Below are 25220 nucleotides of genomic sequence, written 5' to 3' on the forward strand. Positions count from 1 at the left end.
AAGAATTTTATTATTTAACTGTTTAAAGCTACATACTTTTCTTACAGTTTTTGACTGCATACTCTGCAAACACCTCTTCATATAAAATTTAGAAATATAATTTTAACAGAAAGAATATAGACATAGTTTGACCTTTTTTCTATCTAGCATGATTAACCAAAAGCATGGTGTAGAAATGCTTCTTTCAAATTTGCAACTGTCATTACTGTTAATGTCATTGTAGTAGGTTGAATTGTGCCCCCTATAAAAGATATGTCTATGTCTTAACCCCTGGTACCAGTGAAAGTGACCTTATTTGAAAATAGGGTTTTTGCAGATGTAACTAAGTTAAGGACTTTGAGATAAGATCATTTTGGATTTAGGGTGGGCTCTTAATCCAATGACTGTTGTCCTCATAAGAGAGACACAAGGGAAGCCATATGAAGATGGAAATAGAGATTGGAGTGATGCATCTAGCAAACCAAAGAATGCTTAGGATGGCCAGAGCCACCAGAAACTGGGAGAGAGGCAAGGAGTAGATTCTCTCTCAGAGCCTCCAGAAAGGACCAACCCTACCAACTCCTTGATTCCAGACTTACAGCCACCAGAAGTGTGAAAAGAATAAAATTTCTGTTGTTTGAAGTCACCATGTTTATGGTAATTTGTTACAGCAGCCCTAAGAAACTAATGCCATTGTGTGCTTTTAATTAAGTTTCTTTTACACATAAAATTTAAGAATTCAGTCATTTCAAGTTTCCTTCTTCAATATTAATCTTAAGTAATTTTCAGATTGATGACACTTGTTAATCAGTTTGTATTAATGCCCTCACTGAAGTGATATATAATGAATTTTATGTTATCTTTTCTGAAAGAGTGCAGTTTCATCTTGACCAAATGGAGTAATCTTCCAGTTACAATTTTGCATATCTGATAATTAGAAGATCTTTTTTTCCTCACCTTAGCTTCTGACTTTGTACATTTCACAATTTTGTTTCCCCTCCACCATCCACAACTTGGAGTGGGTACCATAGGATAATTTCATACAACTATCTGACTCCTCATCCTACACTATCTTTTGCAATGCCAGGTAAGTGGGCAGAGGGGGCATTAGAAGTACCTATGACATAACTGTACACAGAAGTGATTGTAAACCACAAAAATGTTCCACTACTTGTGTCCACTGTTCAACTAACCTCTAGCCAAATCCCAGAAGTGCCCACAGCCACTTCAGCACCACTAGATGTGGGATGAAATGTGACAGGAAGGGAGAGTGGAAAGTTACATCAGTTTTTTTTTTTTTAATTTTATATTGGAGTAGAGTTGATTTACAATGTTGCGTTAGTTTCAGGTGTCCAGCTAAGTGATTCAGTTATATGTCTACATGTATCCATTCTTTTTCAGATTCTTTTCTCATATAGGTTATCATAGAATATTGAGTAGAGTTCCCTGTGCTGTACAGTAGGTCCTTGTTGATTCTCTATTTTATATATAGTAGTGTGTGTATGTTAATCCCAAAATATGCCTTATTTTAGCAATTTGAACAGAAAAAAAAAATATGATTGTGTGAACACATCGGTAGGGTCCTTTCTTGGAAGGAGCCCATGCAAGTGAGGAGTCCTGAATCTTAAGTTTCAACTAACTTCCTAGTGAGTTCACCTCCACATATGGCATGTATTTTCAAAATGTGAAAGTATATCTTCCTTTCTGATTTTAAAAACTTACCCTTAGGTTTAACTGCAGTGAACAGTTTTGGATGCACATGTTTCCCCTACTCATAAAATGCCCTTCTCCTTTTATCTGAGTGGTGAGCTCTAACTCATTCTTCAAATCTTATTTAATATAATAATTTCTGTAGAAAAATGTCTCTGAATCTCCTGGACAGGCTCATACTCCCAGATCTATTGTCACACATTTAGTATGGTATTTAATTATAATAAAATTTATAACCTTCTTCCCTAACAAGATCGTAAGCTCCTTGTGGACAGGGTCATTTTATTCATCTCTGTATCCCTTTGCATATGCATGGGAAACCCTTGAGGATATACCTCTTTGTGGAAAGAAAGGAAAGAGCTTACAGTGTAAGGAAGATAAGGCACATCAACAAACAATGAATTCAATACTAAGCAAATATTTACTAAGTATCTACTATGTGCCAGGCACTGTTCTGGGAGCTGGGGAAACATTGGGAAGAAGGCAATCAGTACTAAATGTATTAGAGCTACAGACAAAGAGCAGATTGGGGAGGGGGTCAAAAGTGAGGGAGGAAGCTTGAAATTTTAAATGGTGTTATCAGGATGGGCTTAATCTAAGAAGTAATATTTAAGGAAACACTTAGGGAAGCCAGGAATTAGACCCATAGACATGTAATGGGGGAGAGTTGTAAGGAAAAGGAAACAGTGAAATCTGGTGCCTTAAGATGGGAGCACATCTAAGATCTCTGTGGGGCAACAAGGAAACCTAACCTTGCTGGAGCTAATTAAATAAAGGTGGCACAGCAGACAGAAGGCTAGAGAAGAAACAAGGTGTGTAGCACTTCTTAGCTGTTTTAAAGACTTAGCTTAATTCTTGAGAGAGTTGGGGAACTTTGAAGGATTTTATCAGGATCACTCTGGCTCGAAAATACATTGAAAGCACTCAAACGAGGAAGCAGGAGGAGCAGATAAAAGTAATGGTGGTTTAGGTTGGGCTGGTAGCAATAAATGTGATGTGAAGTAGTCAGATTCTGGATATATCAATATATTTGAAGGTAGAGCCTATAGTATTTTCTGAAGAAAATTTAGGAGGGTAAGAAAGATAGAGGGGTCAGGATGGCTCTTTTGGCCTGAATAAGTAAAGAGATGGGATTTGTCTTTTAACTAATATAGGGAAAACTATGAGTAGAGCAAGGTTTTTGTTTGTTTGTTTTTTAGAAATGTATATTTAGATGAGAATTTAGTTTTAACTTTGCTAAGTTTGAGATACTGAATGGAAGCATTGTAATGGAAATGCTGGGAAGGCAGTTGGAATGCAAGTTGAAAACTGAGGTAGAGATTTGGAATGGAAATATAAATTTGGAAGTCACACAGACATAAAGAACATACTTGCAGTTGCCAAGAGGAAGTGGGTGGAAGAGGGAAGGATTGGGAGTTTGAGATTAGCAGACGCAAATTATTATATATAGAATGGATAAACAAGGCCCTACTGTATAGCATAGGGAACTATATTCAATATCCTGTGATAAACCATAATGGAAAAGAATATGAAAAAATGTGTGTGTGTGTGTGTGTGTGTGTGTGTATATATATACAACTGAAACACTTTGCTGTACAGTGGAAATTAACACAACATTGTAAATCAACCAAATATCCATAAAATAAATTTTAAAAATTTGGAAGTCATCATAATATAGATGGAATTTAATCCATAAGACTTGATAAGCTTCCCAAAGAAGAGTGAAGAAAAAGGGGGAAAAGTCTGTGGACCAAGCCCTGGGTTGTTCCAAAATTAGGGGTTAGAAGAAAGAGGAGGTATCAGCAGAGGAGACAGAAAAGAAGCAACCAATAATGCAGGAAGAAGCCAAACGTGTGACACTTTCACACTGAAAAGCCATGTGAATAGTGTATCAAAGAGGAGAGAGTGTCCAATTGTTGCTGAAAAGTCAAATGCTACACATAAATTGGGAATGAAAATTGATCACTGTGTTTAGCAACACAGAGGTCAATGGTGGTCTCAAATAGAAATTTTTATGGAGTAGTGGGGGCAAAAGTGTTTAGGAGAGAAAGGAAATAGAAGAATTGAGGACAATTATTATTGACGATTCTCTCAAGGAGTTTTGCTTCAACAGGGAGCAAAGTAATAGGGCAGAAACTAGAGGGGAAGTGGAGACAAAGCAATGATTTTAAGATGGACACTATAAAAGGTTGTGCCGATGGGAAAATTTCAATCTAGAGGTGGGGGAAGTAGTAACACAGGTAGGAAAAGAATTGAAGGAGAGATGTCCTTGAGGAGGGAAGAAGAGATGGGAGCAGTGGAGGAACCAGCCTTGTGTTATTCCCCAAATAATTCATCTGGGGAAGAGGAGGTGAATGTTTGAGGAGAGACAAGAGATGTGCAAGGTTTGTTAAGAGAATGGAGAAATAAATGAACTAATGAAAAATAAATGCCAGGCAGCATTAAAAGTCCACATGAGACCTGTGTTCAGGTCATCAAGATGTATTTTTCTCCATCTATGTTCTGCTACTTTGGGTCCAGGCATAGATTATGGAGAAAATTTGATATAATCAAGATTGTGAATTTGCTCAGTGAGTACCACAAAATAAGAAAATGACAAGGAAGTTAGACAAGTTGAAAAGAGATTGAATATAACTGTTATCCATGAAATTTAAGCCATACAAGGAGAGGAATGAACACATCAAAGGAGCAACAGATGAGGAAAATCAGTAGAATGAGTAAATTGGAGGTCCCAGTAAAGTTGAAAGATTTTTAGTCAGGATAAAAGTGAGCTGGAAGATGGACCTAGAGACTGTCATACAGAGTGAAGTAAGTCAGAACGAGAAAAATAAATACCGTATGCTAACACATATATATGCAATCTAAAATATAAAATAAAGTTAGGAAAAATAAAAAGTGAGCTGGAGAGATAGGATTGTTATCAAAGAGTGTGATGCATGAAACAGAGATTACAGAGAAATTGTAGATATTCATGATGCAAAGTCCAAGGCATAATCTTGGGAGTGGCTCGGATAGGGGAGAGGAGAAGAGTGTAAGGAATTGAGAACTTAAGGTTCAGGAAGGGTCATCTGTGCATATATTAAAATCAACTGAATTGAAATAAAGAACAGGAGTAATGTAGATAATGAGGGTAAGCCAGGAGCTAGAAAACAAAGAAATCAGGAGGGGTGAGCCAGGCAGTGAACAGAACAATGAGGAGCAGGGGATGATTTATAGTGCAATGACATGATGTTCAAAGCTGGGAATTTTTACGGATGATGGAGAAATAATGATTAAAGAAAAGTAGCAATGCAGGACAAGGAGGACATCTAGTAACTCCAGGCCCAATGAGAGAAAACCGGCAGGTAGAAAGAGAGACACAACCTGAGAGGTCTACGGGGGAAGCAACATCTTCGGGTATAGCCAGGTTCAGTTAGAGTAGGAAGGTACAAGCAAGGTACACATTAGAATAGAGAGGGAGATGAGTTGACATTGGATCACAGATTTCAGAAGGCAGAATGGAAGAGTTTCAGAGGTTAGGGAGAGAAGAAAGATGGGGCAGAATAAAATGATATGCAAAGTCATATGATGATTAAATATTGATCAAGAAAGATTAGTTGAGAGTCTAAGGCTTTTTATGGTGGCCCATAAATGGGAATAAAGTGCAAAATAAGATAAATCCTAGTGGATTCAAAGCAGATAATAGCAGTAGATACTGTGAAGGTAATGTAAGTGGTGTTAAGAGGTAGCAGATGAAAAAGATAAAAATTAAAATTAAAAAAAAGAGGTAGGGAATGTAAATTGATACAGTCACTATGGAGAACAGTATGGAGGTTCCTTAAAAATCTAAAAATAGAATTACCATATGACCCAGCAATCCCACTACTGGGCATATACCCAGAGAAAACCATAATTCAAAAAGACACATGCACCCCAATGTTCATTGCAGCACTACGTACAATAGCCAGATCATGGAAGAAACCTAAATGCCTATTGACAGACAAATGGATAAAGAAGATGTGGTACATATATACAATGGAAAATTACTCAGCCATAAAAAGGAACAAAATTAGGTCATTTGTAGAGATGTGGATAGACCTAAAGACTGTCATACAGAGTAAAGTAAGTCAGAAAGAGAAAAACAAATGTTGTATATTAATGCATATATGTGGAATCTAGAAAAATGGTACAGATAAACCAGTTTGCAAGGCAGAAATAGAGACACAGATGTAGAGAACAAACATGGACACCAAGGGGAGAAAGCAGGGGTGGTGATGGTGGTGGTGGGATGAATTGGGAGATTGGAATTGACATATATACACTAGTGTGTATAAAATAGATAACTAGTAAGAACCTGCTATATATATTAAAAAATTAAATAAAATTCAAACAAACAGAAGAGGTAGCAGATGGAATATTAAAAGGGCAATAACAGCCATAAGAGATTAAAGTCTATAAAAATTCAGAAGAGTACAAATTATCTCTCTTTCCTTTAAGATGCATAGGGAGCATGAGTTATCTGAACTAATTCTCGTTGCCTAACCTTCCTAAAAGCACCAACCTGTGGGACTCATCACTAGGTGTGGCATCAGGAATAATAGATATTTAGCCCAAAGTAGCCACCTCATATCTGGCTGCTCTGTGCTAGGCTAGTGCCAGCACAAAGATAATATTATGCTTTTAATTGTGTTTTTCAATTCTCCTTTTAGTGAAGAGTTGGTAGAGAGGGGTATGGGACATATCCCAAAGAATAGTGTGTTATCTCAACAATGAGAAAAGGTAACATGGAATCAATCCAGATATACTTTGTGTTAAAAATAGACTAGTTTGGCAGTTGGTTGTTTGGTCTGAGGTGTCCTAGTGCTGGCACCTACAAGCTGTTGGGTGGTGCTGGGTCTTGGTGCTGGTGACCTGGGATGTCACCAGCACAGGCAGTGTTCATGAGGCTGGGTATTCCCCAGTATGTCTGCCACCAGTGTCTGTATCCCTGAGGAGGGTCACAGTCACCACCACCGCCCCCTGCCTCTCCAGGAGACTCTCCAAGACCAGCAGGTCCCTCTCCTTCAAAAGGAATATTTTCTTTGAAAAAATCTCAAGAGATGGAGGAGGCAAAGAGCATAAATGAGCATCATTAGTATTTCTAAGCCAACTTACCATATATCTGAGTTCAGAAGATGTGAAGATACTTTTCTATTACTGAGTTTTATATCCCCCATTCCACCCCACCCCCAAGCAGAAAGGTTTATAAGGCCTTTCACATCCCAGGGCAAATCACTACATTAAAACTTATAATAGCTAAGGCATATGGATTTCTTTTATAAAAAGGAGAGAGGACTATTTGTGAATTCAGGATATTTACAGGCAAATCTATTGTAAGAGATTTTACCAATGAAAATTAAAGATCTGGAAAATGATCTCCTCTGGATCTATATTCTCAAGTGAAGATTCTCCCTTCAGCATACTCTAATCATATGCAAATACTTGTGACAAGTACAAAATAGGGGAAAAAATGTAATCCTTGCAAAGGAGATAAAAACTGTGGATTGAATTTTTTAAATCTTTCTATAGCTGTGAAATTAGAACTAAGATTTCTAGATCAGGATGGCAATAAATATTGTCCAAATTTATATCTGCATATATATATATGTGTGTGTGTATATATATATATATATATATATATATATATATATATATATATATAACTTTGAATACATGAATCAGACTTAGTTTTGAGTTCAGTGATTCTTGTCCAAAAGATTCTGATGCCTACCATTTCTAAATTTTCTTATCAAGCAATAAAAATTGAGTCCTCCAGTTCTCTGAGCATATTTTTGGAGTATTAAAGCCAATGTAAAATGCCACCCTTGATATAACAATCTTGGGATAACTGGACTATTGACGAACTGAACCACCTTAAAATGCAGAAGAAAATGTGAGGGTGAACACCAAGGGAAGCTTGAATTCCAACAAACAGTAGAAAATAATGAGAACCACGATTCCTTGACACCTCACCTGACACATTTAACTTTCCCCAGTCAGGACTCAGCCCCTTCAAAGCATGGTGTAAGGTAAATTTCCAAAACTCTGTCATCTATCCTAAGGGTGAATTCTTAGACCATTAGAACATCCTAGCATGGGAGAAGGATATGCCTTACCTCCAAATTCGTTCCTTCTTACTTTCAAGTTTCTATTGTTAACAATTCTTATGTGATCACTCCTCGTGGGTGACCAAGGCCATTCCTCTAACTAGATAGTAACCAACCACAGTGGGAAAAATTACCATTCTTACCATAAGATACTCATCAATTACTGAACAAGTTATTTTCTAAGAGGCATGAACATACGTGTTCATAACAAATAAACTAGTGTCTCATTATTTTCTTGGCTTTTAAAACCTTAGTTGTCTTTTCTCTTGTGGTCAGCAATAGATCAGAGAAGAAGTAGAGCAGTGTTTAAGAACACAGGCTATGAAATGCGGTGCCTACTATTACTAGCCATTTGACCTTGAGCAAATTGTTTAATCTCTCTGTCCCTTAAGTTCCTCACTTCCCAGCACTGGACCCCATTTAGACCTCCATCAGCACTCTTGACTAACTTGCAGAAAACCCATACTTAGAAAACCTTGCATTGAGAAGGCTAAATTGTACTACTTATAACTTGGAGGTTGCTTAGACACTCTAAGCTTGACTTATTGGTTGCCTCCAAATGTGTAAAAAGATATTTGAAAGAGGATGCTGACCAGCTGTGACCAAAATGACAGAAACAGCCAAATTAACTTATAGCATGAGTGCAGTTTAACACAAGGAGGAACTTCTCAATTGTGTAGGTAAAGTGGCAAACCAACATACTACCAAAGATTACAGCATTACTCTCTCTGAAGCTCTTTAAAAAATAAAAATAAAGTATAAAAAAAGGTACTTTAATGCCTATAATGGGCCCGAGCAAATGTAAAGGAATAAATGTGGAAACCCTTTAGGATCCACTGAGCTCCTGTTACAAGACGTCTCAAGGGTAGAATTGCATTTGACCATATACATCAGAAGATACAAGTGGACACTTTGATTACTGGTACTCATCAAATAAAGGTTTTGTAATGTGCCTATATTTCTTCATTTTCTCTGAACACAAAAATAATTGAACAGCCTTTGCAGGCACTCTCAAGCACATCCATTTAGTCATGGTGTATGTTTTAGTCCAAGTGGTTAGAGTACAGGGAGTCCCAAGCCAATGAATCAATTCTTAAGCCTAGAAGATTGGTCCCAATTAGTGTTCTGTGTCCAGTGCCAAAATTAAGAGAGATAATTGTGTTAGACTTCTGCATACAACTTTCCAGATATGAGCCACTTAAAATGCTTAAGTGAATTTGTGAGGATGCATTGAGAAGTTAGACATGAGTGTGGTACACTCCCTGCTCTTGTGAGCTCATAGACTCATGATAAAAGAGATACATTCTTGATTCACTGTGCTATAGGAAATATGTAAGAGGTTAGTTGATCATGGCAACCCTTGGGAAAAGCATTCTGATTTGCTGTGTCTTGTGTGCTCTCTTTTGGCTCTGAAGAGGGAAAAAGAGTCACAATCCTGCTTGGGGTGGGTACTCTAACATTCACAAACTAGAAGGGACAAAGAACCTAATCCAAATATATCATTTTAAAATGAAAAGCCCTGTGCTGGGGATTGTGAAGATTGCCCAAACAAGTAGTGACAGAAATGGAGTAAAACTAAAATATTGTCAGAATAGGCTAAATAATGCTGAAATAACAAACAACTTGAAAAACTCAAAGCCCGAAAACAACCACCTGTATTTCTTGTTCATGCTACCTGTGGCAAGGGAGCTCCTGTTTATGGTCAAGTTTTCTGGCTAATGGAGGCTTCATCTCAACAGAAGCATCTATGGAAGACCATGCACCAGATCTTAAAGCTTTGGCTGAAGAAAGCCCCATGTTCATATCTATCAGTAGCTGGGCAGAAAGTAGGATCTTATCCAGTGTCTAAAATAACAGCCTGATCATAATCTGACCAAAGCAGAGAATATATAAGTGCCTGTCTCTCTTTATATAGAGCTCTATATAGGATTCAAAATGACAACTACAGGCTAATTTCTTGCCCAAACCTCCCAATTATTGCCTTCTTGTTACTTCACTTAAAGGTAACTCAAGAATTTTTTTTTCATTTTTCTTCCTAAGGTAGTTGGTAATTTTTTGAATGAAGCAATGTTACCACTATACAAGAATGCTTCGTGAAATAATAATATGCATTGTTTATCCAGTCAGTGCTAACACTGAGCTCTACAACTGTGCCTCTGATGTGAACAGAATAATATATTATAAACCAGGTCATTCTACAAGAGTCCATGCATTTCCAGCACTTGAAAATATACTTTACCATTCAGTGATTGCCTGATGTAACATTGTAGAATCTTTTGATGTGTTGCTCTCAAAAAAACTTAGAAAAAAAGAAATACTTTAGGAAGTTTTTAGTTCTTGATCTTAGCTAAGTGAAATAGATTTTACATTTTTCTCAGGATATAAAACAGGAAAAATGATGAGACTTACTAAGATGAATGACATTACAATTGAGATCATAATAATCTAAGTGGATTATTAAAACATAGTGGTATAGACATTATCATATTATAAAAATATGTTAAGCCAACTCCAAATTATTTACAGCACCATTTTCAAAGGGTATTCTACTGAACCTAATTTTGTGAAATATTAAAAGTAGACATGAAAAAGGGGTTTGGAATCCAATACATTTGGAAAAAGAAGGTGTAAACAAAGATACAAATGTTTTCTGCTTCAGACACTTTAAGATGCTAATGAGATGCTAAATTTCCAAGACAATGATACAATATGCAATGTTTTCCCAAATTTAATTGATCATGAAATGTTCTTTTTCAAAGGATTTTTGTTATCACACAGAATAGGGTTATTTTGGACACAGCTTGGGAATTTTTGAGACAATTTTACAGACAAGCGATTCTACACATAAGCATGTCTTAATACATTTGGAGACTAACCCAAAAGAGGTCAGCATTCTGTGTATAGTAAATTTACACTAAAAAAATTGAATTGAGTTTGTTCTACATACGTAAGAGAAGAAAACAAAAATTGTTCTAAGGTGTTATAAGGATGAAACATTCTCAATTATTGAGGTTTAGAAAGTAACTCTATCACTAGGAAAAAATGTTGTTGCCTTAAAGACTATTTGGTTTGATATTAACATAGCTATATCATCTTTATTCTTGCTTAATATTTGCAGAGTTTTTTACTCTATTTTTTATTTAAACTTTCTATATCATTCTATTTTATTCATGACTCTATTCAATAGCATGCAATTGGATTTTTTTTTAAACATCTTTATTGAAGTATAATTGCCTTACAATGTTGTGTTAGCTTCTGCTTTATAACAAAGTGAATCAGTTATACATATACAATATGTTCCCATTTCTCTTCCCTCTTGCATCTCCCTCCCTCCCACCCTCCCCATCCCACCCCTCTAGGTGGTCACAAAGCACCGAGCTGATCTCCCTGTGCTATGCGGCTGCTTCCCACTAGCTGTCTATTTTACATTTGGTAGTGTATATATGTCCATGACACTCTCTTACCCTGTCACATCTCACCCCACCCCCTCCCCATATCCTCAAGTCCATTCTCTAGTAGGTCTATGTCTTTATTCCCATCTTGCCACTAGGTTCTTCATTGCCTTTTTTTTTTTTTTTTTTTTTCCTTAGATTCCGTATATATGTGTTAGAATACTGTATTTGTTTTTCTCTTTCTGACTTACTTCACTCTGTATGACAGACTCTATAACTCCATCCACCTCATTACAAATACCTCCATTTCATTTCTTTTTATGGCTGAGTAATATTCCATTGTATATATGTGCCACATCTTCTTTATCCATTCATCTGTCGATAGACATTTAGGTTGCTTCCATGTCCTGGCTATTGTAAATAGAGCTGCAATGAACATTTTGGTACATGACTCTTTTTGACCTATGGTTTTCTCAGGGTATATGCCCAGTAGTGGGATTGCTGGGTCGTATGGTAGTTCTATTTGTAGTTTTTTAAGGAACCTCCATACTGTTCTCCATAGTGGCTGTATCAATTTACATTCCCACCAGCAGTGCAAGAGTGTTCCCTTTCCTCCACACCCTCTCCAGCATTTATTGTTTCTAGATTTTTTGATGATGGCCATTCTGACCGGTGTGAGATGATATCTCATTGTAGTTTTGATTTGCATTTCTCTAATGATTAATGATGTTGAGCATTCTTTCATGTGTCTGTAGGCCATCTGTATATCTTCTTTGGAGAAATGTCTATTTAGGTCTTCTGCCCATTTTTGGATTGGGTTGTTCGTTTTTTTGTTATTGAGCTGCATGAGCTGCTTGTAAATCTTGGAGATTAATCCTTTGTCAGTTGCTTCATTTGCAAATATTTTCTCCCATTCTGATGGTTGTCTTTTGGTCTTGTTTATGGTTTCCTTTGCTGTGCAAAAGCTTTTAAGTTTCATTAGGTCCCATTTGTTTATTTGTGTTCTTATTTCCATTTCTCTGGGAGCTGGGTCAAAAAGAATCTTGCTGTGATGTATGTCATAGAGTGTTCTGCCTATGTTTTCCTCTAAGAGTTTGATAGTGTCTGGCCTTACACTTAGGTCTTTAATCCATTTTGAGTTTATTTTTGTGCATGGTGTCAGGGAGTGTTCTAATTTCATACTTTACATGTACCTGTCCAATTTTCCCAGCACCACTTATTGAAGAGGCTGTCTTTTCTCCACTGTATATGCTTGCCTCCTTTATCAAAGATAAGGTGACCATATGTGTGTGGGTTTATCTCTGGGCTTTCTATCCTGTTCCATTGATCTATATTTCTGTTTTTGTGCCAGTACCAAACTGTCTTGATTACTGAAGCTTGTAATATAGTCTGAAGTCAGGGAGCCTGATTCCCCCAGCTCCATTTTTCGTTCTCAAGATTGCTTTGGCTATTCGGGGTCTTTTGTGTTTCCATACAAATTGTGAAATTTTTTGTTCTCGTTCTGTGAAAAATGCCAGTGGTAGTTTGATAGGGATTGCATTGAATCTGTAGATTGCTTTGGGTAGTAGAGTCATTTTCACAATGTTGATTCTTCCAATCCAGGAACATGGTATATCTCTCCATCTATTTGTATCATCTTTAATTTCTTTCATCAGTGTCTTATAATTTCTGCATACAGGTCTTTTGTCTCCTTAGGTAGGTTTATTCCTAGATATTTTATTCTTTTTGTTGCAATGGTAAACGGGAGTGTTTTCTTAATTTCACTTTCAGATTTTTCGTCATTAGTGTATAGAAATGCAAGAGATTTCTGTGCATTAATTTTGTATCCTGCTACTTTACAAATTCATTGATTAGCTCTAGTAGTTTTCTGGTAGCATCTTTAGGATTCTCTATGTATAGTATCATGTCATCTGCAAATAGTGACAGCTTTACTTCTTCTTTTCCGATTTGGATTCCTTTTATTTCTTTGTCTTCTCTGATTGCTGTGGCTAACACTTCCAAAACTATGTTGAATAATAGTGGTGAGAGTGGGCAACCTTGTCTTGTTCCTGATCTTAGTGGAAATGGTTTCAGTTTTTCACCATTGAGGACAATGTTGGCTGTGGGTTTGTCATATATGGCCTTTATTATGTTAAGGAAAGTTCCCTCTATGCCTACTTTCTGCAGGGCTTTTATCATAAATGGGTATTGAATTTTGTCGAAAGCTTTCTCTGCATCTATTGAGATGATCATATGGTTTTTATTCTTCAATTTGTTAATATGGTGTATCACATTGATTGATTTGCGTATATTGAAGAATCCTTGCATTCCTGGGATAAACCCCACTTGATCATGGTGTATGATCCCTTTAATGGGCTGTTGGATTCTGTTTGGTAGTATTTTGTTGAGGATTTTTGCATCTATGTTCTTCAGTGATATTGGCCTGTAGTTTTCTTTCTTTGTGACATCTTTGTCTGGTTTTGGTATCAGGGTGATGGTGGCCTCGTAGAATGAGTTGGGGAGTGTTCCTCCCTCTGAAATATTTTGGAAGAGTTTGAGAAGGATAGGTGTTAGCTCTTCTCTAAATGTTTGATAGAATTCACCTGTGAAGCCATCTGGTCCTGGGCTTTTGTTTGTTGGAAGGTTTTTAATCACAGTTTCAATTTCAGTGCTTGTGATTGGTCTGTTCATATTTTCTATTTCTTCCTGGTTCAGTCTCGGCAGTTTGTGCATTTCTAAGAATCTGTCCATTTCTTCCAGGTTGTCCATTTTATTGGCATAGAGTTGCTTATAGTAATCTCTCATGATCTTTTGTATTTCTGCAGTGTCAGTGGTTACTTCTCCTTTTTCATTTCTAATTCTATTGATTTGAGTATTCTCCCTTTTTCTCTTGATGAGTCTGGCTAATGGTTTATCAATTTTGTTTATCTTCTCAAAGAACCAGTTCTTAGTTTCATTGATTTTTGCTATTGTTTCCTTCATTTCTTTTTCATTTATTTCTGACCTAATCTTTATGATTTCTTTCCTTCTGCTGGCTTTGGGGTTTTTTTGTTCTTCTTTCTCTAATTGCTTTAGGTGCAAGGTTAGGTTGTTTATTCGAGATGTTTCCTGTTTCTTGAGGTAGGCTTGTATTGCTATAAACTTCCCTCTTAGCACTGCTTTTGCTGCGTCCCATAGGTTTTGGGTCGTCGTATCTCCATTGTCATTTGTTTCTAAGTATTTTTTGATTTCCCCTTTGATTTCTTCAGTCATCACTTCGTTATTAAGTAGTGTATTGTGTAGCCTCCATGTGTTTGTATTTTTTACAGATCTTTTCCTGTAATTGATATCTAGTCTCATAGCGTTGTGGTCAGAAAAGATACTTGATATGATTTCAATTTTCTTAAATTTACCAAGGCTTGATTTGTGACCCAAGATATGATCTATCCTGGAGAATGTTCCATGAGCACTTGAGAAAAATGTGTATTCTGTTGTTTTGGGTGGAATGTCCTATAATATCAATTAAGTCCATCTTGTTTAATGTATCATTTAAAGCTTGTGTTTCCTTATTTATTTTCATTTTGGATGATTTGTCCATTGGTGAAAGTGGGTTGTTAAAGTCCCCTACTATGATTGTGTTGCTGTCAATTTCCCCTTTTATGGCTGTTAGTATTTGCCTTATGTATTGAGGTGCTCCTATGTTGGGTGCATAAATATTTACAATTGTTATACCTTCCTCTTGGATCGATCCCTTGATCATTATATAGTGTCCTTCTTTGTCTCTTGTAATAGTCTTTATTTTAAAGTCTATTTTGTCTGATATGAGAATTGCTACTCCAGCTTTCTTTTGATTTCCATTTGCATGGAATATCTTTTTCCCTCCCCTCACTTTCAGTCTGTATGTGTCCCTAGGTCTGAGGTGGGTGTCTTGTAGGCAGCATATATATGGGTCTTGTTTTTGTATCCATTCAGCCAGCCTGTGTCTTTTGGTGGGAGCATTTAATCCATTTACATTCAAGGTAATTATCGATATATATGTTCCTACTCCCATTTTCTTAAATGTTTTGTGTTTGTTATTGTAGGTGTTTTCCTTCTCTTGTGTTTCTTGCCTAGAGAAGTTCCTTTAGCATTTGTTGTAAAGCTGGTTTGGTGGTGCTGAACTCTCTCAGCTTTTGCTTGTCTGTAAGGTTTTAATTTCTCCATCACATCTGAATGAGATCCTTGCTGGGTAGAGTAATCTTGGTTGTAGGTTTTTCTCCTTCATCACTTTAAGTCTATCCTGCCACTCCCTTCTGGCTTGCAGAGTTTCTGCTGAAAGATCAGATGTTAACCTTATGGGATTCCCTTGTGTGTTATTTGTTGTTTTTTCCCTTGCTGCCTTTAATATGTTTCCTTATATTTAATTTTTGACAGTTTGATTAATATGTGTCTTGGCATGTTTCTCCTTGGGTTTATCCTGTATGGGACTCTCTGTGCTTCCAGGACTTGATTAACTATTTCCTTTCCCATATTAGGGAAGTTTTCAACTATAATCTCTTCAAATATTTTCTCAGTCCCTTTCTTTTTCTCTTCTTCTTCTGGGACCCCTATAATTCGAATGTTGGTGCGTTTAATGTTGTCCCAGAGGTCTCTGAGACTGTCCTCAGTTCTTTTCATTCTTTTTTCTTTATCCTGCTCTGCACTAGTTATTTCCACCATTTTATCTTCCAGGTCACTAATCCTTTCTTCTGCCTCAGTTATTCTGCTATTGATCCCATCTAGAGTATTTTTAATTTCATTTATTGTGTTTTTGATCATTGCTTGATTCCTCTTTAGTTCTTCTACGTCCTTGTTAAATGTTTCTTGCATTTTGTCTATTCTATTTCCCAGATTTTGGATCATCCTTACTATCATTATTCTGAATTCTTTTTCAGGTAGACTACCTATTTCCTCTTCATTTGTTAGTCTGTGTGTTTTGACCTGCTCCTTCATCTGCTGTGTGTTTTTCTGTCATCTCATTTTGCTTATCTTACTGTGTTTGGGGTCTCCTTTTCACAGGCTGCAGGTTCGTAGTTCCCGTTGTTTTTGGTATCTGTCCCCAGTGGCTAAGGTTTGTTCAGTGGGTTGTGTAGGCTTCCTGGTGGAGGGAACTAGTGCCTGAGTTCTGGTGGATGAGGCTGGATCTTATCTTTCTGGTGGGCATGTCCACGTCTGGTGGTGTATTTTGGGGTGTCTGTGGCCTTATTATGATTTTAGGCAGCCTCTCTGCTAATGGATGAGGCTGTGTTCCTGTCTTGCTAGTTGTTTGGCATAGGGTGTTCAGCACTGTAGCTTGCTGGTCATTGAGTGATGCTGGGTCTTGATGTTGAGATGGAGATCTCTGAGAGATTTTTGCCGTTTGGTATTACATGGAGCTGGGAGGTCTCTTGTGGACCAGTGTCCTGAAGTTGGCTATCCCACCTCAGAGGTACGGCCCTGATGCCTGGCTGGAGCACCAAGAGCCTTTCGTCCACACGGCTCAGAGTAAAAGGGAGAAAAAATAGAAAGAAAGAAAGAAAGAAAGAGGCTATAATATAGTGAAGTAAAATAAAGCTATTATAAAGCAAAGCTATACAGACAAAATCTCACCCAGAAGCATATACATATACACTCACAAAAAAAGGAAAAGGGGAAAAATTAATATATCCTGCTCCCAAAGTCCACCTCCTGAATTTGGGATGATTCATTGTCTATTCAGGTATTCAACAGATGCATCACATCAAGTTGTTTGTGGAGTTTTAATCCGCTGCTTCTGAGGCTGCTGGGAGAGATTTCCCCTTCTCTTCTCTGTTCGCACAGCTCCTGGGGATCAGCTTTGGATTTGGACCCGCCTCTGCATGTAGGTTGCCTGAGGGCGTCTGTTCCCCGCCCAGCCAGGACGGGGTTAAAAGAGCAGCTGCTTCGGGGGCTCTGGCTCACTCAGGCCCCGGGGAGGGAGGGGTACAGAGGAGGCAGGGCGAGCCTGCGGCATCAGAGCCCGGTGTGACGTTGCAGCAGCCTGAGGCACGCAGTGCATTCTCCCGGGGAAGTTGTACCTGGATCACGGGACCCTGGCAGTGGCGGGCGGCACAGGCTCCCGGGAGGGGCGGTGTGGAGAGTGACCTGTGCTCGCACACAGGATTTTTGGAGGCAGCAGCAGCAGCCCCAGCATCTCACGCCCGTCTCTGGGGTCCACGCTGATAGCTGCGGCTCGCGCCCGTCTCTGAAGTTCATTTAGGTGGCGCTCTGAATCCCCTCCCCTTGCGCACCAGGAAACAAAGAGGGAAGAAAAAGTCTCTTGCCTCTTCGGCAGCTGCAGACTTTTTCCCGGACTCCCTCCTGGCTAGCTGTGGTGCACTGACCCCTTCAGGCTGTGTTCACGCCGCCAACCCCAGTCCTCTCCCTGCGATCCGACCGAAGCCCGAGCCTCAGCTCCCAGCCCCGCCCGCCCCGGCAGCTGAGCAGGCAAGCCTCTCGGGCTGGTGAGTGCTGGTCGGCATTGATCCTCCGTGTGGGAATCTCTCCGCTTTGCCCTCCGCACCCCTGTGGCTGCGCTCTCCTCCGTGGCTCTGAAGCTTCCCCCCTCTGCCACCCCGCAGTCTCTGCCCGAGAAGGGTTTCCTAGTGTGTGGAAATCTTTCCTGCTTCACAGCTCCCTCCCACTGGTGGCAGGTGCCGTCCCTATTCTTTTGTCTCTGTTATTTCTTTTTCTTTTGCCCTACCAAGTACGGGGAGAGTTTCTTTGCCTTTTGGGAGGTCTGACGTTTTCTGCCAGCATTCAGTGGTGTTCTGTAGGAGCAGTTCCCACTGTAGATGTATTTCTACTGTATCTGTGGGAAGGAAGGTGATCTCCGCGTCTTACTCTTCCGCCATCTTCTCCCCTCCTCTCTGCAATTGGATATTTTTAAATTCAGAACACAATTTCTTTTACTGCCAAATTTAGTTCATTTACATTTAGTATAATTATTTATATATTTGCTTTAAATTTATCATTGTTTCGTGCTTTGTACTGAACCACCATCTTTTCTTCTATTCTTACCTTCTTTTTGTTTTTAATTTTTAAATTTATTTTTTTATGATTTAAAAAAAATTGTATTGGAGTATATTTGATTTACAATGTTGTGTTAGTTTCAGGTGTACAACAAAGTGAATCAGTTATATATATACATAAATCCACTCTTTTTTAGATACTTTCCCATATAGGCCATTACAGAATATTGAGTACACTTCCCTGTGCTCTACCGTAGGTCCTTATTAGTTATCTATTTATATATAGTAGTGCATATATGTCAATCCCAATCTCCCAATTTATCTCTCCCCCCTTTACCCCCTGGTAATCGTAAGTCTGTTTTCTTTTCTTTTTTTTTTAACATCTTTTTTGGAGTATAATTGCTTTACAATGTTGTGTTAGTTTCTGCTGTATAACAATATGAATCAGCTAAATGTATACATATATGGCCATATCCCCTCCCTCCTGTGTCTCTCTCCCACCCTCCCTATACCACCCCTCTAGGTGGACACAAAGCACCTAGCTGATCTCCCTGTGCTATGCAGCTGCTACCCACTAGCTATCTATTTTACATATGGTAGTGTATATATGTCCATGTCACTGTCTCACTTTGTCACAGCTTACCCTTCCCCCTCCCCATATCCTCAAGTCCATTCTCTACGTCTGCATCTTTATTCCTGTCCTGGCCCCTAGGTTCTTTCAGACCTTTTTTTTTTTTTTTTGATTCCATATATATGTGTTAGCATACGGTATTTGTTTTTCTCTTTCTGACTACTTCACTCTGTATGACAGTCTCTAGGTCCACCACCTCACTACAAATAACACAATTTCGTTTCTTTTATGGCTGAGTAATATTCCATTGTATATATGTGCCACATCTTCTTTATCCATTCATCTGTTGATGGACACTTAGGTTTCTTCCATGTCCTGGTTATTGTAAATAGTGCTGCAATGAACATTGTGGTACATGACTCTCTTTGAATTATGGTTTTTTCAGGGGATATGCCCAGTAATGGGATTGCTGGGTCAAATGGTAGTTCTATTTTTAGTTTTTTAAGGAACTTCCATACTGTTTTCCATAGTGGTTGTATCAATTTACATTCCCACCAGCAGTACAAGAGGGTTCCCTTTTCTCCACACTCTCTCCAGCATTTATTGTTTCTAGATTTTTTGATGATGGCCGTTCTGCCTGGTGTGAGATAATATTTCATTGTAGTTTTGATTTGCATTTCTCTAATGATTAGTGATACTGAGCATGCTTTCATGTGTTTGTTGGCAATCTGTATATCTTCTTTGCAGAAATGTCTATTTAGATCTTCCACCCATTTTTGGATCGTTTGTTGTTTGTTTTTTTTGATATTGAGGTGCATGAGATGCCTGTATATTTTGTAGATTAATCCTTTGTCAGTTGCTTCATTTGCAATATTTTTCTCCCATACTGAGGGTGTCTTTTGTCTTGTTTATGGTTTCCTTTGCTGTGCAAAGCTTTTAGTTTCATTAGGTCCCATTTGTTTATTTTTGTTTTATTTCCATATCTCTAGGAGGTGGGTCAAAAAAAGATCTTGCTGTGATTTATGTCAAACAGTGTTCTTCCTACATTTCCTCTAAGAGTTTTATAGTGTCTGGCCTTACATTTAGGTCTTTAATTCATTTTGAGTTTATTTTTGTGTATGGTGTTAGGGAGTGTTCTAATTTCATTCTTTTACATGTAGCTGTCCAGTTTTCTCAGCACCACTTATTGAAGAGGCTATCTTTTCTTCATTTTATATTCTTGCCTCCTTTATCAAAGATAAGGGGACCATCTGTGTGTGTGTTTATCTCTGGGCTTTCTATCCTGTTCCATTGATCTATATTTCTGTTTTTTGCACCACTACCATACTGTCTTGATACTGTACTTTGTAGTATAGTCTGAAATCAGGGATCCTGATTCCTCCAGCTCCGTTTTTCTTTCTCAAGATTGCTTTGGCTATTTGGGGTCTTTTGTGTTTCCATACAAATGTGAAATTTTTTGTTCTAGTTCTGTGAAAAATGCTATTGGTAGTTTGATAGGGATTGCATTGAATCTGTAGATTGCTTTGGGTAGTACAGTCATTTTCACAATGTTGATTCTTCCAATCTAAGAACATGGTATATCTCTCCATCTGTTTGTATCGTCTTAATTTCTTTCATCAGTGTCTTATAGTTTTCTGCTTACAGGTCTTTTGTCTCCTTAGGTAGGTTTATTCCTTGGTATTTTATTCTTTCTGTTGCAATGGTAAATGGGAGTCAAAAAGAGTCATGTGTTGTGTGTGTGGTGTGTGTGGTGTGTGTTGTATGTGTACATACTTGAAAGTTTTTTATAAAGGCAATATAACTCAGGTATACCCACATACCACATTCTTTTGGTTTTCATATCTTTTCATAACTAAAATCTTCAGTATGAATAATTTTCCTCCTACCTAAAATATATCATAAGAACTTCCTTTACAGGTCAACTATGACAAGTTTTATGAGTACAGTCAGCAACCACCTTAAATCAGGGTTAATTCATAGGTTTTCAGGACCAGAAAGACTCTATGAACCTAGGCTGCAGAACCTCACAAAGGATGGTTTGCTTCAGTTTATAATTCACTGTGGAGAGAGTCTGTTACTTGATTCCCTTCACCAGGCAAGTTTTCTGCTTTAATTTCTATCTTTCTCATCCAGCAAGTTCATCAAAAATAAAGTGCTATTTTCTCCAAATCAGCATATACTCTCAGGGCAGAAGCAGTTTTCATGCTCAGTTTCTTTACCTTTCTGGATTCCCATACTGACTTTGGTCTGGTGATTTCTACAATCTTATTTGTTCTTCCATGTCTTTAAATATTTTATTTTTATAGTTTATTGACCCTTTTGAGGTGTTGTCAGTGTAAGAGTTAGTCCAAATTATCTAACCAGCCATTATGAGAAACCAGAATCCCAGGCTAACAAACTTCTTTGAGGACTTAGTAATACATTTGTGTAACAAATGTTTATTGAGCACCAGGGATCCACCAAGCCTGGTGTTGGGCATGGAGAAATTTGATTGGACCCCTGGCAAGAAGTAGTTCATAACCAAAGGCTCATTGTGCAATTCAAACCTCTCTGTTGGAATCCATGATATGAAGAGAGAAGACATCATAGGAAAAGTTCAGAGAAGCAGTAGAACAGTGTTTAAGACCACAGCCTCTGAAATGCTGTCCCTATCTTACTAGCCATTTGTTCTTGGGAAAGTTGCTTATTCTTTCCTTCCCTCAAGTTCCTCACTTATAAGATGCGGATAATTATAGTAACCATCTTACTTGGTTTCTGCGGAGATAAGTACACATATAAAGCTCTTAGAACATGTCTAAAACATTTAAGCCCTCAAAAAATGTTAGCAATTATATTCTGCACATTAGAATGCCAACTAATTCTACAGTATTCTTATTTAGATTTTAGATCACCAACAATCTTAAAAAGATCAACAATTTTGTGTAATCTAAACTGGACATACATTCTGGGAATTAATCAACATGTATTTTGTTTATTGCCCCCTCTTCGGCATCAGGCAGTGGAGTTCACTTGGTCCAAAACTAAATATGCTAAATGTATTTTATTATTCTCTTGTTTGGACCCAGGTGGAGAGGGTTGAGTAATCATACTAATTATGTACAGGTGTCTGGGGTTGAGTAATTATACTAATTAGCTCATACATGCCATCCTCATTGGTCCATGCAAGTTCCCTCTTGTTTTATTTATTTACATACCCCCTTTTCCAACCTTTCTTGTTTAAATTCTTCCTTCCCCAAGCAACTATTCTAGTGCTTGGTTAAAAATTTGTGTAAGTACTTGTGCACTACTTGGTGTTTATGTAATGAGCTAACTTTACAGCAATTCAAATCAACTCCAAAATGTATTTCCAAAGTCCTCTACAATGCCATGCATAACAAATGTTTAACAGCCATCTCATGAACACAAATGTCAGTTTGTGGCACCTACCCAGCCAACCAAGGCAGAGAATTCAGAATGTTCTTTCATTTCTCCATCTCTCTCAGCTCCTTCAATCAAACACTGCCAGTTTTACCTATCTGCAAAATCCATTTCCTTCTCTCATTCCCATGGCTACAAAATTATCTCAAGCTATCACCAACTTATTTCTTCACAACTGCATCAGCCTCATGTCTCTCCCCTGCCAAATCTATCCCCTGCACTGCCACCAGAGTACTTTTTCTAAGTAAAATTAATTAAAAGCAGGTTGTCTGTGATTCTAACTTATCATATTCAATAATTCTGCATTGTTCACAGGATAAATTTTAAACTCTAAGGATAGCTTTAAAAATCCTTTAGATTCTGTCCCAGGCTTGAGGCTCCCCTCCTTCCACTGTTCCTATACAACCTCATCTGAAATATCTGCAGAACTCAGTCACCAGGCACTTTTGCACATTGCTGATTGTTTTCATGCTGCATCCTCTACTTACAGGCTTTCTTTCCTTGCACTTGCAATGAATTCTTTCCTTATATTCTGTTTTAAAATAGCATCTTCACTGAAATACTGAGCCTCCAACTGCCACCGACACTGCCACCATCACTGCCCAGGAAATAGTGCTCTCACCTCTGTTTTCCTCAGAATTGTGTGCAAGACATGGAAGCAACCTAAGTGTCCCATCGACAGATGAATGGATAAAGAAGGTGTGGTCCATGTATACAATGTAATATTAGTCATAAAAGGAATGAACTAATGCCATTGCAGCAACATGGACGGACCTATAGATGATTAAAAATAAAAGTGTTACAAATTTACTTATATGCAAACAGAAATAAACCCACAGGCATAGAAAACAAACTTATGGTTACCAAAGAGGAAAGGGAGGGAGGGATAAATTAGAAGCATGGGATTTAACACATACACACTACTATATATAAAATAGATAAACAACAAGGACTTATTGTATAGCACAGGGACTATTTAATATTTTGTAACAACCCGTAAGGGGAAATAATCTGAAAAAAAGTAGATACATATTTATGTATAACTGAATCACTTTGCTGTACACCTGAAACTAACCCAACATTGTAAATCAATTATACTTCAATTTTTTTAAGTAAAAAAAAAAAAACAATAAAAGGAAAAGAATTTTGTGCAGATCACCGACACCACATCTGTCATATTACAGAGTTAGGATGATGTTATAGGCTGAATTGTGCCCTCCAAGAAATTCACATGTTGAAGTGCTAACCCCTGGTACCTCAGAGTGTGGCCATATTTGCAGAGAGGGTCTTGAAGACATAATTTAAATGAGATCATTAGGATGGGTCCTAATCCAATGTAACTGATATCCTTATAAGAAGAGGAAATTTGAATATAGACACATACAAAGGGAGTCCTGCCTCCAGACTACAACATCAGCTCTTCCGCGGGGCTCCAGACTGTTGGCCTGCTCTGCGGATTTCGGACTTGCCAGCCCACACATATTGGTGATGCAATTCCTTAAAATCAATCTCTCTCTTTCTCTCTCTCTCTCTATATATATATACACACACACGTAGATATAGATACACACATCCTATATATAATGTGTATACACATCACATATGTGCATATATGCCTCCTAATATATATGTACACATATGCAAGCATACCTCAGAGATATTACAGGTTCGGTTCTAGACCACAAAGCTAACATCTCAGTACAGCAAGTCACACAAACATTTTGGTTTCCAATGCATGTGAAAGTCATGTTTACGCTATACTCTATTCTATTAAGTGTGCATCAGCAGTATGTCTTTAAAAATACATAATTAAAAATACAAAACAAACAAAGAAAAAAACAGTTACGAAAGTAACGTCAAAGATCACAGATCACCATAACATATATAATAATAATGAAAAGATTTGAAATATTGCAAGAATTACCAAAATGTGACACAGAGACATGAAGTGAGCAAATGCTGTTGGAAAAGTGCTACCTATACATGCTCGATGCAGGATTGCCACAAATCTTCAATTTGTAAAAAATACATTATCTGTGAAGCACAGTAAAGTGAACCACAATAAAATGAGGTATGCCTGTACACATCCTTGTGTATGTATGTATATATTAATGTATGTATATATAATATATAGGAGCGTATATATGTATATGTATATATGTGTGCATGCATATGTATGCATGTACGTGTGTGTGTATGTATGAGATTTTTGAACACCAACAGCTTTTTTAAAAAGTGACTTTGTGTAACCTGAACTGGACATACAGTGTGGGAAATAATCAAAATGAGTTTCATTTATTACCCCCTACTTGCTCTCAGGCAGTGGAATTTACCTGGCCCAAAACTAAATATAAATACATATAAATACGTAAAATATATCTACTTACATATACATACATATGTATATATACATATATATAATTCACATATATACATACATAAATAGGAATGTATGCATGTACATACATTAGGATATATGTGTATGTAATGTGTGTGTGTGTATATATACACCATACACATAGATGTTTGTATATATATTTTTATGTATTTATAAATATGTTATACACACACATGCAGATCCTACTGGTTCTGGTTTTCTGGAGAAATCTAACTAATACAGATGGCATCTGTCTCAACCACTCAATGACAAGTTCTTAAGGTCAGAAGTACATCTAATAAAATAAGATAATATAGTTCAATTATGCACAGGTGTAAACTTCATCTCAGGCACTACTCTAATTTCTTTATATTGACTAATTTAATCCTTACAAACCTCATGAGAGAAATATTATCTCTATTTTACTAATGAAGTTAAGTACGTGCCCAGAGTTATTGAGCTAGGAAGTGACAGGAGCAGACTTTGAAACCAGGCAGTCTGGCTTGCAACCGCCTTCTTACCACCATGCTAGACTATAAAACATTATGAAAAATTTTTTATTTTGTTAAAAAAAAACATGGTATGTAACCCAACACCTGGCACTGTATAGATATTCAATAAATGTTTATTGAATAAATTATGAATAACATAAAATTTATAATAATTTAATAAATTATAAATTCATATATATATACATACACATTT

This window comes from Balaenoptera musculus, chromosome 4, assembly GCF_009873245.2.
Source record: "Balaenoptera musculus isolate JJ_BM4_2016_0621 chromosome 4, mBalMus1.pri.v3, whole genome shotgun sequence".
In the NCBI taxonomy this organism is placed as follows: domain Eukaryota; kingdom Metazoa; phylum Chordata; class Mammalia; order Artiodactyla; family Balaenopteridae; genus Balaenoptera; species Balaenoptera musculus.